The sequence below is a fragment of the Dipodomys ordii genome, unplaced genomic scaffold (assembly GCF_000151885.1).
Source record: "Dipodomys ordii isolate 6190 unplaced genomic scaffold, Dord_2.0 Scaffold1000003097, whole genome shotgun sequence".
Classification (NCBI taxonomy): domain Eukaryota; kingdom Metazoa; phylum Chordata; class Mammalia; order Rodentia; family Heteromyidae; genus Dipodomys; species Dipodomys ordii.
Window position 1 is genome coordinate 53,372 of NW_012286714.1, and position 15,327 is coordinate 68,698.

Genomic DNA, 15,327 nt, shown 5'->3' on the forward strand with positions numbered 1-15,327 from the left:
GCCTGCAGGAGTCACATCTTGCCGGTAAAAACAAAAACATTTTCAATGTTAAAGGCTGGAACAAAATCTACCAAGCAAACGGCCCTCATAAACAGGTGGGAGTTGCAATCCTAATATCAGATAAAATAGACTTCAAATTAAAATTCGTGAGAAGAGATAAAGAAGGTCGCTACATACTAATTAAAGGATCTCTCCTTCAGGAGGATATTACAATTCTAAATATCTATTCGCCAAACAATGGAGCACCCAAATTTATCAAAGAAACACTACTTTCCCTCAAATCCCATATAGATCCAAAGACATTAATTGTTGGGGATTTTAACACACCACTCTCCCCACTAGATAGATCAACTCAGCAAAAACTCAACAGAGAAACCGCAGATCTAAACAGCTGCATAGATCAACTAGACTTAACAGACATTTACCAAACTTTTCACCCAGCAGCATCAGAATACACGTTCTTCTCAGCAGCACATGGAACGTTTTCTAAAATAGACCACATTTTAGGCCACAAAGCAAACTTGTCTAAATTCAGAAACATTGAAGTTATACCTTGCATTCTCTCTGACCACAAGGGAATAAAATTAGAACTCAACACCAAAAGCCACCAAAGAAAGTCCGGTATCACATGGAGGCTGAACAACACACTGCTGAATCATGAGTGGGTCATGGAAGAGATTAGAAAGGAAATTCAAATGTTCATGCTATTCAACAAAAATGAACACACAAATTACCAGCTCCTCTGGGACACAGCAAAGGCAGTACTCAGAGGCAAGTTTATAGCTCTGAGCTCCTACATCAACAAATTGGAGAGATCTGAAACTAACAATTTAATGACACATCTAAACCTCCTTGAAAAAGAACAGCAAGATAAACCCCAATCCAGTAGATGGAAAGAAATAATCAAAATTAAATCAGAATTAAATGAATTAGAATCCAAAAAAACTATAGAAAGAATCAACAAAACAAAGAGTTGGTTCTTCGAAAAACTTAACAAAATTGACAGACCCTTAGCAAATCTTATCAGAAAAAAGGAGAGAACACATCCAAATTAATAAACTCAGAGATGAGAATGGAAACATCACCACAGAAACAACCAAGATTCAGAACATTATAAGGGAATACTTCTCAAAACTTTATGCTAATAAGTTTGAGAACTTGACAGAAATGTACCTTTTCCTAGCAAATATTGACATGCCAAAACTAAACCAAGATGAGTTAAACCATCTTAACAGGCCCATATCAAGCATTGAAATAGAAACGGCAATAAGAGACCTTCCAGCTAAGAAAAGTTCAGGACCAGATGGTTTTACAGCGGAATTTTACAAGGCCTTCAAAGCAGAGCTCACACCAATACTCCTCCAACTCTTCAATGAAATTGAAAGAGAAAGCTCACTACCGAACACATTCTATGAAGCCATCATAACCCTCATCCCAAAACCAGGCAGGGACTCATCAAAGAAAGAGAACTGTAGACCCATTTCTTTGATGAACATTGATGCAAAACTTCTCAACAAAATTTTGGCCAATCGACTTCAACAATTCATCCAAAAAATCATACACCATGATCAAACAGGATTCATTTCAGGGATGCAAAGCTGGTTCAATGTAGGCAAATCAAATAATATTATTCATCACATCAACAGGAGCAACAATAAGAACCACATGGTAATCTCAATAGATGCAGAAAAAGCATTCGACAAGATCCAACACCCCTTCATGATGAAGGTTTTGGAAAAATTAGGAATCCATGGAACATTCCTCAATACAATAAAGGCTGTATATGACAAACCTACAGCCAGCATTATACTCAATGGTGAAAAACTAAAGCCATTTCCTCTTAACTCAGGAACAAGACAAGGATGCCCACTCTCTCCACTTCTCTTCAATCTAGTATTAGAATGCCTAGCTACAGCAATAAGACAAGAAGCAGACATAAAGGGGATCCAAATAGGGAAAGAAGAAATAAAACTCTCCCTCTTTGCAGATGACATGATCTTGTATTTAAAGAATCCCATAGACTCGACTCCCAAATTACTCAAGCTGATTCAAAACTTTGGCAAAGTAGCAGGTTATAAAATTAACCCCCCAAAATCAATGGCTTTTCTGTATGGCAACAATGAGAAAAGTGTGGCTGAAATCAGGAAAGCAACTCCATTTGTAATAGCCCCACAAAAAATAAAATACCTAGGAATTAACTTAACTAAAGAAGTGAAGGACCTCTACGATGAAAACTTTAAAATCTTGAAAAAGGAAATCAACACAGAACTAAAAAAATGGCAAAACCTCCCATGCTCCTGGATTGGCAAGATTAACATTGTGAAAATGGCAATACTTCCCAAGGCTATCTACAAATTCAACGCGATACCTATCAAAATTCCACCCTCATTCTTCAAGGAAATAGAAGAGGCAATCCAAAAATTCATATGGAACAACAAAAGACCCAGAATAGCAAAAACACTCCTCAACGGAAAGAACACTGCTGGAGGAATATCAATACCAAATTTCAAACTCTACTATAAAGCCATAGTAATCAAAACAGCTTGGTATTGGCATAAGAACAGACCTCAGGACCAATGGAATAGAATTGAAAACCCAGAAATGAACCTACAGACCTATAGCCATCTAATCTTCGATAAGGAAGCTAAAACAATAGAATGGAAGAAAGACAGCCTCTTCAGTAAATGGTGCTGGCAAAATTGGTTAACTACATGTAGAAAACTAAAGCTAGATCCTTATATATCACCCTGCACCAGAATCAACTCCAAATGGATCAAAGACCTTGAAGTCAAAGCAGACACTCTGAAAACATTACAGGATGGAATAGGAGAAACCCTAGGTCTCCTTGGCTCAGGCCGAAATTTTCTGAATAGAGACCCAGAAACACAACAAATCAAAGAAAGGTTGGACAAATGGGATTGCATAAGGATGCAGAGCTTCTGCAGGGCAAATGACATAGCTAGAAAGATCAATAGAAAGCCCACAGATTGGGAGAAGATCTTTACTAGCCATACAATGGACAAGGGTCTCATATCTAAAATATACTTGGAACTCAAAAAATTAAACCACCCAACAACAAATCCTCAAAGAAACAACTGCCCAATAAATAAGTGGGCTAAAGACTTAGAGAGAAGCTTCTCTGAAGAAGAAAGAAGGATGGCCAATAGATACATGAAGAAATGTTCAACATCCCTAGCCATAAAAGAAATGCAAATCAAAACAACATTGAGATAGCACCTCACTCCAGTTAGAACAGCAAAAATCAAGAACTCTAACAACAACAGATGCTGGAGGGGATGTGGACAGAAAGGAACCTTACTTCATTATTGGTGGGAATGTAAACTCGTTCAACCACTTTGGAAAGCAGTATGGAGGTTCCTCAAAAGACTTCACATAGATCTCCCCTATCATCCAGCAATCCCACTTTTGGGCATTTACCCAAATGTTTACAAACAAGACCACACTAAAGCTACCACCACAACTATGTTTATTGCAGCATTATTTACCATAGCTAAGATATGGAACCAACCCAGATGCCCCTCAGTAGATGAATGGATCAAGAAAATGTGGTATATATACACAACGGAATTCTATGCCTCCATCAGAAAGAATGACATTTCCCCATTTGTTAGGAAATGGAAAGGTTTGGAAAAAATTATATTAAGTGAAGTAAGCCAGGCCCAAAGAAACATAGGTCCCATGGTTTCCCTTATTTGCAATATCTAGTATATGTATGAGTCAAGCGGAAAAGGTCAGATAATGTGATGTTAGGAAAATGAACCCTTAAATATGTATTTTAATGTTTTCGTTTCTTTCATGCATGTGTTTCTAACGCATTTATAAGATTATTTCTTTGTTGCTTTGTATGTCCCTCCCCCACAGTGAAACCCCCGCTTTCACTATATTTGATGTCAGTATAACATGTGGAGGAGATGGGGACAAAGAAGTCGTTTAAGGAATCAGGTGGACCTGTTGCAACAATGAGAAGTACAAAATGTCATGTCAAAACCAGCTTTACAATGTCGGTGTGTGTGGGGGGGTATGATTGGGTGGGGGGGAAGGGGAGGCTGGGAAGGGAGATGAAGGGTAAACAAAGGAGGAGGCTGCAATGCTTGGTAAGAAATGTATGCATTATCCTGCCCATGTAATTGTAACCCCTCTGTACACTATGTTCTCAAATAAAATAAAAACAAACAAACAAACAAATAACCTAACCAAATTGTAAGAAGCCTGTCCTTGAAAGAGGAAGTGAAAGGTGTGGTTGTAAATTCCAACACCTATTGATATGTAAATCGGCTTCCCTAAGCAACCAATCAGAGACACTTCCTTTCCTGGGCCCACCCTTTTTCAGTATAAATAGAGTGGAAGTCTGAGACTCAGGCATTGCTGAAGATCCTACATCAGCAGGACGGAGGCCGTTTGGAGCTTGGATACTCCAGGTGAGGATTAGAGTGGAAGAATCCACTCCTCTTTTAATTCTTCTCTCCTTGGTTTGGTGGTGGTGGTAGTGGTGTTGTTTTGTCGTTTGTGAGGATTGAACCCAGTGGTAGGGCAGTGTTGCTGGGCCACTTTGTGCTCAAGACTGGGCATTGTCCCTGGGCCACTTTGTGGTCAAGGCTAGTGCTTTACCACTTGAGCTACAGCCCACTTCTGATTTTGGAGTGGTTAATTGGAGATAAGAGTCTGTGTTAGGGGGACTTTTGTAGCCGAGGCGGATTCAAAGCTTGATCCTCGGATCTCAACCTTTTGAGTAGCTAGGCTTCCAGGGGTGAGTCACCAGCACCTCATTAGATTCTAGAAATGATGGACCCTGACATTGCCCAGGCCTTCCAGAAGGAAGTGAGCTGTGCCATCTGTATGAATACTTTCATAGAGCCAGTCACCCTAGAGTGCGGGCACAGTTTTTGTCGACCTTGTCTCTGCCTCTGCTGGGAAGAGACCCAGACTCCAGCCAGGTGCCCTGGGTGCAGGGGAGCCTGCCAGCAGAGAGACCTCAAAACCAACGTGGTTCTGAGGAGCCTGGTGGCCATTGCCAGAAGAGCCAGACTCAGGCATTTTCTGAGCTCTGAGGAATACATGTGTGGGACACACAGGGAGACCAAGCAGATGTTCTGTGAGGTAGACAGGGCCCTGCTCTGTAGGAGCTGCTCCCAGTCTCAGGAGCACAGGGCTCACAAACACCATCCCATAGAAAGGGCTGCTGAGGAACAGAGGGAGATGATTTCAAAGCAGATGCATGCTGTATGGGAAAAGAATCAAGAAAACCAGCACAATTTACAGGAGAAGAGGAGACTCATCAACCGATGGATTTGGTATGTGAAGCTATTCCAAGGCATGGCTAAGGATGTTTTTAGAGTGCTGTTTTTAGAGCTGGGTGTCCAGGCGGAGGAAAGACACCATTCCCAGCTACTGATCAATGAAGGAAGAGCCATGTTACTGCAACTCAGAGAAAGGGAAACCCAAATGCTTCAGAAGAAGCATCAGCTCAGGAAAATGTATCAGGAGCTGATTGAAACATACCAGAAGCCAGATGTGGAACTGCTTCAGGATGTAGAGTTGACCCTACAAAGCTGTGAGTCAGTCTTGTTCTTCCTGCCTCTTCCTCTGAGGCCAGAGCTCAGTGCCCCTCCCATTCCTGGACTGATAGAGAGGCTCAGCCAGTACCGGGTAGAGATTGCCTTCAATGAAGCTATGGGGAATCAAGATCATGGTAGCAATGTTAGACATGGCCATCCAGATGCAGTTTTGAATTCTGAAGAGTCCCTCCACTTTACTGCTTTTGGACACCATGTCTTCAGCTCTGGGAAACATTACTGGGAGATTAGTGTGGATGACTCTTTCACCTGGGCCCTGGGAGTTGTTAGGGATTCTGCCATAGGGAGCAACCTCACTGAATCTGAGGACCTTCTCCTCCTTTTGTTTGTGAAAGAGAACACACTTTACACCCTTTTTACCACCTCCCCATTGCTGCCTCACTATGTAGAGAAGCCTCTGGACCGGGTTGGTGTGTTTCTTGATCTTGACCATGGCAGTGTGAGTTTTTGGAATGTGACTAAGAGTTCCCTTATCTGGAGATACCCCACTGGCTCTCTCCAATTTCCTGTCAGGCCCCTTTTTTCCCAGTGGTAGCCCGGTGACCTAAGTGAAGAGACTCTCTATGTGTTGGGAACTCTATGGCAGAGAACCTTTCTCAAATGAGGCAAACCACTAATACTGTACTAATTTGAATTTCTTAGTGCAGTAATCCCATTTGTTCATGAAATATGTTGGTAACAATAAAATGTAAACTGTAAAATCCAATATTAAATGAAGATAAGATAAAGTAGCAACAATGCAACAAGAGAGCAAATAAATATTTAAAAATTGCTACAAAAATAAACCCATGCAAAACTGAGTCCCCAGTGACTGCTTTTCACCCTGAAAAGAGTTGTAGTTCAGAATAACAACAAAAAACAACACTTAAAGCAGTGGGCACTGTTGTTTTACCAGTAATCCTTACTACTCAGCAGGCTGAGTTCTGAGGATAATGCATAGCCAGGATGAACAGAAAAATCCAAGCGACTCTTATCTCCAATTAACCACCAAAGTGGAGCTGTGGTCACATGGTAGAAGAAAAAAATTCCCACAAGAATAGGGCTCATGTCCTAACTTCAAGCCCCAGGAACAGTTAAAATAAAAAAGCAGTACTAGTTTCAGTGACACAAAGTTCTAGAGCAGCCTTTTTTTAATAGTTCCTGTTATCCATCCTTGGAGGAAAAAAACAAACACCTCTCTCCTAGAGCATTGAGGTATTTACACTTTCTATTAGATTGGATTCTTTAAATTTCAGTATCAATTCCTAAAGAAGGGGAAAAAAACATATACTCAGAGAAAGAGCTGGTAATAATGGAGAAGACTGAAAATGCATGGTTGAACACTAAAGCTGAAGGCATGTCTTTAAATAGAAGAAGTAAGTCATCATTTTGTGGGCTACAAATGAACAGAATACTATGGTAGGCTAAGAGATTCACAATAATAACTATGGCAAAGCTTAATTTATATATTAGGCATACTGAGAGGTTAACAAGAGCCACCAATTGTAACAATTTAACAGGATGCTGTGCAGGTGTGATGGCTCTTTTTGGGATAATTAATTGTAGTTCTTGCATCCCCTGTGACATTATCATATGGAGTTAAAAAATGCTTACTTTTGGGGCTGGGAAGGTGGCTCAGTGGTAGAGCGCTTGCCTCATGCATGAGGTCCTGGGTTCGATTCCTCAGCACCATAGAAGCAGAAAAAAAGCTGGAAGTGGTGCTATGGCTCAAGTGGTAGCATGCTAACCTTGAGCTGAAGAGCTGAGGGACAGCGCCCAGGCCCAGAGTTCAGTCCCCACGACCATACCCACCTCTAAAAAAAAGCTTAATTTTGTTTCCCTTTCACTCTGGATACTTAATTGTGTGTTCATCCCTTCTGTAATTATCTTACTGATGTGAAAAAACTATTAACTTGAGATTCAATGATATGAATGTAGTGTTAGATTGCTACTTCCCTGTTGGCAATTGAGATATAGGAGCATTTGCTTTCAAAGCTCATGGTTCAACAAACAAGAACAGAAAACGTTCAAGATTGATTCATAGTAATAAATCCTGGAATGTGAAAGCTTATGTCATCAATACTACAGAACTTACTACCCTAAAAATAATATTCTAGCTAATTTTCTAAAGTTTATAGTGAATAGAGTATTAATGTGCTCTTATAAAACACACACATACATGAGCATTAGTAGGTTCTCTTATCAGTTTATCATATATATTAATTTACCATTTTATTTTAATATAAGCTTAGTCATATATGGTGTTTATTAGCCTTTTGCTTCAACATAAAGCTCAGGGACAGTGCATAGATCCTTAGTTTAAGCCCCTGGACTATTTCAGGAAAAAATTAAAGTGGATAAGTCACAATAGAAAATAGACTTGGAGGAAGTAACCTCAGATCCAAGGATCCTTTTCTGACTCACAGTTAGGTAAAGGACAGTCAGTTGATTACTTGGTTCAGGCTAGTGAAGGAGATGGGTGTAGGGGGTAGGTTTCCTGCAGACTTAACAATGATCACATCTCCTCCAGTAGCTAGTCAAGTTGGCATATGTCTGTCATCTCAGCTATGTACAAAGCTTTGATAGAAGAACTCAGTCCAGGAAAGCCTAAGCATAAACACAAGATCATTTTCCAAAAATAGGTATGTTCTGGTAGTGTACTGTTGAGTTCATACCATTTGCTTACAAACCAACTTACTTAACACTAAATTAATCTTTATAACAATGCAATGATGTTGGTCCAGTTTTTCAATTTAGAAAACCATAGGCAGGTGTTAATAAACATAAGGTGGTGCTGAGTTTATTAGAAGAATGTTTGTGTGGTATGTTTCACTGTATAAATGTGAGTATAAAGAATTCAGTGCAGTCTTTATCTTCCCACACATGATTTTTAGGGTGACCTCATCTTCCTATTATAGGATTAAAAGTAGTATTTATGACTTTGACCACTATCGGTAGTTTTTGAATGTTGTACTGTGCACTATTGTTTTTATTTTTCCCTCATTCCCGGAAAAAATGATAAATTACTAAATTACTTGCTGTAATCATGCTGTATTTCCCTGGCTTATACATTTAAATTGCTATGGTTTATTTCTGTGATATCTATATTACATTCTGACATCATTTTGATATTTTATCTAATCATACAAACATATACTATTCTATCTGTCTGTAATATCTTTGCATTAGTAATTAGTAATATCCTGGATACTGTGTTGTTCATTTCAGAACTTCATGATTATTTTTACTACTGGCATAATTAATGCTATTGACAAAAGAACTCAATAAATTAGATGTAGTCAAAATTTTCTACCTTATGTATCTAGAAGCACCAACAAAACTACTTTATTATTGCTTGTGTTATAAATTTGTGGCATATATTGTTATAGATCTATAGTTTATTTTTTATTATATTTTATTTATCTATTCACTATTTTTTGTTTAACTAATTACTTTATTTTATTTGCTAGTTTTTAAAATATTTTATTTGAATAGTTGAAGAAAGGAGTTGCCATACATTAAAGTAGTTTGTGAATACAATGCATCTTGATCACTTTAATCCCTTTATAACATTTCCACTCATCTCTCCAACTGCTTATTCTCTGATTTTTCTTAATTTTGTAGGATATGCATTGAGTTTTTTTACTTGCTCCTTCTTTCTACCAATTTGCTATATTCTATGTCTACTTTCATGGTAGAACACTTTAATTTTATGCCTAGCAGAAGAGAGACTGTGCAACTCCCAAATTGTAGAACATTTATTATTTTTACCTATGCTGGTTAAAGATTATCTAGTATTCCATTTAAAAATAATTTTATGTGTAATTGAAAAATGTTATATTTGTCAAATTAATTCTATAAAATTTAGAGATTCTTTGTATTTTGAAAGTATATTCAATCATCATCACTTTGGAATATTCTCAAATATTCATTATTCACAAAGAAATCTCATACCTGTCTGCAGCTATTCTGAATTCTCCTTAGACTTCCAACCCCAAAGAAACTAATGTTATGCCTGATTTTGATAATTCAAATATTTCATGAAAATCAAATCATTTTATGTGTTATTTTGTGTCTGGTTCTTTCCATCAAGCCTGTTGCAGTGTTTCCACTAATATCAATTCTCCCTTTATCTTTTTTACTTGATAATTGGCTATTTCATGAGTGTAACATATTTTGTGATCTGTTTTCCTATTGGTCAGCCTGAAATTTTTTTTCAGTTCTTTGGCTGTCATGGATAATATTGCTGTGATGGTACATTAGTTTTGAACTTAAGTGTATAAAAAATATAGACAAAGTTTCTAGGCTGTACAAAGTTTCTAGGCTCTTTGGTATTTCTGTAACTAACTTTGTGAGGAACTTTTACACTAATTTCCAAGGTGAATGTGCTATTTTACAATGTATGAGAGCTTTGATTTCTTCACATCCTTGTCAAACCTACTAATGCACATCTTTTACCCATTCTGGTGAGTATAAAATGACATCTCATTTCTATTTTATAAGTGAGTTTACAGGTGCTAATGCTATTAATCTCCTTTTGTCTGTTTGCACATTGTTCGATTAAGAAATTTCAAGTCAAATTCTTTGTCCATTACTTGAATTACTGATCCATTTTTTTCCTTGTTCTCCAATCCTTTTCTTTTGGAATAGGAATGTTTACACCATGTTATTGTATATTGAAGATCTGGTGCTCCTCATCCTCTCTGTCATCCTCTTCCTCTTCTTCTTCCTCTTCTTTCTCCTCATTGTTCCTCTTTCTATACTTCATTTTTCTCTTCTTCCTTTTCTTCCTTCCTCTTACTCCACCTCTTTGTTTCCTCTTCTTCTTCTTCTCTTCCTCCATTCCTCTTCTTCATTGGACCAAGGCTTCATACTGTGCTAGTAAGCACTCTACCACTGAAAACTGGACCATCCTAGTTTGTTTTTCACATAGGGTCTAGTGCTTTTACTTAGGCTTCCCTAGAATTGTGATCCTCCTGTCTTCACTCTGAGTAGCTTTAATTGAATGCATGTGCCTTTATAGTTGGCATATAATTGGTTTTGTTTGTTTAAAAAATTATTTACTTTTTTTGTTGGTCATGGGGCCTGAACTCGGCCTGGGCATGGTCCCTCAGCATTTCAGCTCAAGCTATCACTCTACCACTTGAGCCACAGTGCCCACTTCTAGCTTTTTCTGCTTATGTGGTGCTAAGGAATTGAACCCAGGGCCTCATGCATGCAAGGCAAGTACTCTACCATTGAGCCACCAGCCCTATTTTGCTTTATTTTCGTGGTAACTCTCAGCTAAGAATTTTCTTTGAGTCTATGTGGACATTTGAACCTGGAATTTTGAATGACGTTGGAAGTCAAAGCTACAAAGAGTTTTGGAGAGAGGCAATGAATTCTGTTAGCTCCCCTATTATGCTACTGTCAGAAAATGAATGTAGGCCTTTTGGAGACAAAAGTGGAACGTTTTTGGATAAGGAGATGTGTTTGGGTGCTGGGTTCACATGAAATGGTTAAGTCATATTGTCACTTTGATTGGATTAAAAAATATTCAGGAGAGCAATAACATACACAACTAGGTGTATGGGGGACTGAGTTCCCAGAGAAGTTTAGCTAAAGTGGAAAAACACATGCTGATTGTGCACTATCCTGAAGTCTGAGAATGTAGAATCAAAGGAGAGAAAATGAGAAACACACTTGTCTCAGGAGTTCTCTCTCTGCTTCCAAATCACCATAATGTGTTACAAGATCAACTAAAACTCTGAACCATGAAGGAACATAGCCTTCACTTCTTTTTTCTTTTTTTTTAATGTGCATTCTTAATTTTTTATTGTGAAAATACTATACAGAGTGGTTAAAATTACATGGGCAAGATAATGAGTACATTTCTTATCAAGCATTTTAGCCTCCTCCTTTGTTTCCCCTTTACATCCCTTCCCATCCCTCGCCACCTCCCTCACCGAATCCTTCCCCCTTCCCCCTTTCCCCAAAGTTGTAAAGTTTATTTTTCGACATAAGGACTTGTACATCTCATTGTTGCAATGGGTCCACATGTATCCCTATTTAAACGATTTGTGTTTTTTTTTCCTTCCCCTCCACAAATTATACCAACATCAAATACAGTGAAAGCAGGGGTTATACTGTAGGAGGGGACATACAAAGCAACAAAGAAATCATCTTATGAATATGTTAGAAACAATCGCATGAACAAAAAAACATTTGAATAAATATCTTAGGGTTTATTTCCCTAACATCAACTTATCTGACCTTTTCTGCTTGACTCAGACATATACTAGTTATTGCAAATAAGGAAAACCATGGGCCCAATGTTTCTTTGGGCCTGGGTTACTTCACTTAATGTAATTTTTTCCAAGTCTTTCCATTTCCTAACAAATGGGGCAATGTCATCCTTTCTGATGCAGGCATAGACGTCCATTTTGTATATACACCACATTTTAAAGATCCATTCATCTACTGAGGAGCATCTGGGTTGGTTCCAGATCTTAGCTATGGTAAATAATGCTGCAATAAACATAGCCATGCTGGTAGCTTTAGTGTGGTCTTGTTTGTGATCATTTGGGTAAATGCCCAAAAGAGGGATTGCTGGGTCATAGGGAGCTCTATGTGGAGTCCTTTGAGGAACCTCCATACTGCTTTCCAAAGTGGTTGAACAAGTTTACACTCCCATCAGCAATGCAGTAAGGTTCCCTTCTGTCCACATCCCCTCCAGCATCTGTTATTATTAGAATTCTTGAATTATAGCCATTCTAACTGGGGTGAGGTGCTATCTCAATGTTGTTTTGATTTGCATTTCTTTTATGGCTAGAAAGGTAGAGCATTTCATCATGTGTCTATTGGCCATCCTTCTTTCCTCTTCAGAGCAGTTGTTTCTTTGAGGATTTGTTGTTGGGGGATTAAATTTTTTGAGTTCCAAGTATATTTTAGATATGAGACCCTTGTCCATTGTATGGCTAGTGAAGATCTTCTCCCATTCGGTGGGCTTTCTATTGACCTTGTTAGCTATGTTCTTTGCCATGCAGAAGCTCTGTAATTTCATGCAATCCCATTTTTCCAACCTTTCTTTGATTTGTTGTGTTTCTGGGTCTCTATTAAGAAAATTTCGGCCTGTGCCAAGGAGACCTAGGGTTTCTGCTATTCTGTCCTGAAATGTTTTCAGAGTGTCTGCTTTGACTCAGAGGTCTTTGATCCATTTGGAGTTGATTCTGGTGCAGGGTGATATATATGGATCTAGTTTTTGCTTTCTAAAGTAGTTAACCAATTTTGCCAGCACCATTTACTGAATAGGCTGTCTTTCTTCCATTCTATTTTTTTCTGTTCTTGTGCCAGTACCAAGCTGTTTTGATTACTATGGCTTTGTAGTCGAGTTTGAAATTTGGTATTGATATTCCTCCAGCACTGTTCTTTCTGTTAAGAATCATTTTTGTTATTCAGGGTCCTTTATTGTTCCCTATGAATTTTTGGATTGCCTCTTCTATTTCCTTGAAGAATGAGGTTGGACTATTGATACATATCACATTGAAATTGTAGATAGTCTTGGGATTTTCATGATGTTTACCCTTCTAATCCAAGAGCATGGGAGTTTTTGCCATTTTCTAAGTTCTGTTTTGATTTCCTTTTTCAGTTTTTTAATGTTTTCATCATAGATGTCCTTCACTTCTTTGGTTACGTTAATTCCTAGGCACTTTATTTATTGTGGGGCTATTATGAATGCAGTTGTTTTCCTGATTTCAACCATGCTTTTCTCATTGTTGGCATACAGAAAAGCCATTGATTTTTGAGGGTTAATTTTATACCCTGCTACTCTGCCAAAGTGTTGAATTAGGTTGAGTAATTTCGGAGTGGAATCCATGGGATTCTTTAAATAGAAGATGGTATTAATCGCAAAGACAGAGAGTTTTACTTCATCTTTCCCTATTTGGATCCCTTTTATGTAGCTAGGTAATCTAATACTAAATTGAAGAGAAGTGGAGAGAGTGGACATCCTTGTCTCGTTCCTGAGTTTAGAGAAAATGGTGTTAGTTTTTCACCATTGAGTATAATGCTGGCTGTAGGTTTGTCATATACAGGCTTTATTGTATTGAGGAATGTTCCCTGGAGTCCTAGTTTTTCTAGTGCCTTCATCATAAAGGGGTGTTGGATCTTGTCAAATGCCTTTTCTGCATCTATTGAGATAACCATGTGGTTCTTATCCTTGCTTTTGTTGATGTGATGAATTATATTAATTGATTTGCATATATTGAACCAGCTTTGCATCTCTGAAATGAATCCTGTTTGATTGTAGTGTATGATTTTTTGTATGAATTTTTGAAGTTGTTTGCCAAAATTTTGTTGAGAAGTTTTGCAACTATGTTCATCAAAGAAATGGATCTATAGTTCTTCTTTGATGAGTGCTTGCCTGGTTTTGGGATGAGGGTTATGATGGCTTCATAGAAAGAGTTTGGTAGTGAATTTACTCTTTCAATAAAGAGTTAAAGGAATATTGGTGTGAGTTTTGAAGGCCTTGTAGGATTCCAGTGTAAATCCTCCCAGTCCTGGGCTTTTCTTAGATGGGAGGTCTCTTATTGCTGCTTCTATTTCAGGGCTTGATATGGGCCTGTTTTGTTGGTTCAACTCATCTTGGTTTAGTTTTGGCATGTTGATATTTGCCATGAAATCTTCTAATCTTCCAAGTTCATAAAAGGTAAAAACAATCTATGCTAACCAGGAATGAAATAATTGTGGATAACTACAAATATATATATATTCTCACAGAAAAGGACATATTTAGAATATAATAAATAGAAATTATGAAAACGACCAAAATAAATATCAAAATGTAGATTTAACAGAATAGTGGACCAAACTGAGAATAAGATTGGAACATCAGAATTCAGGTGAGAATTATATGGGTGAAAAAATATTAAATAAAAGGAAAACTATTAAAGACATGTTCATAAACTTAAAGTTTCTGAATACATTTGTTTCTCAGATTTCAATAGGGCCTTAAAATAAACATCTGTGTCAAAAATATTGAGTCATTTTTTGTCCCGAGGCTCCTTGGCTTATTATGAGGTTACCTGAAGATAAAGCTATCATCAAAATCAAGAACTATAAACTGAAATAGTGGAATTCATTGATTATTAGTCTGCATACTAGGTATCCTAGAAGAAATGGAGAAGAATTGATATGAAGCAATGTTTGAAGACACAAAATTTAATCATGGTCCCAAATCCATTCATATATCATTCATGTAATCATGTTCTAAACACAGTACAATTAAGACCAAATCAAAACAAAATAAAATTACTACTCCTATGGGTTTCCTAGTTAAAATGCTTTAAAGTAAACATATGGGGAAGAAAGCAAGTCATGTTCCCTTTAAAGACCAAATGATGTGTTAATAGTCCAGGATAGAGTTTGAACATATGCTTTCTCAGAACTTTCTGGTGAATCTGAATCACATTGTGATTGTGTTGGGAGTGGGGATTAATGACATACAAAAGCACTAGAGAGAAGTGGCTTACACACATTCTTTTATCTCCCATACTGTGATTATGTACACAATTTATATTTGTCCCCTTCAAGGACACAGTCTTATAGGTTCCATTTGACAGCAGAGAAAAAGGGAAGGGGAGAAGGAGAGAAAGAAAGAGAGGGAGAGGAGAGGAGAGAGAGAGAGAGAGACTCTCATCTGACACTAAAATGGCCAGCACCATGCTTTTGCTAGTTACCACTTCTAGAGCTGTGAGGATTAAATTTCTATTCCTTA

The 15,327-nt window shown here is 37.8% G+C and overlaps 1 pseudogene; it reads left to right on the top strand.

Annotated features, from left to right (window-relative positions):
• The first annotated feature begins 4,803 nt into the window (after positions 1–4,803).
• LOC106002846 lies at positions 4,804–6,129 on the top strand (annotated as a pseudogene).
• Positions 6,130–15,327: the final 9,198 nt, after the last annotated feature.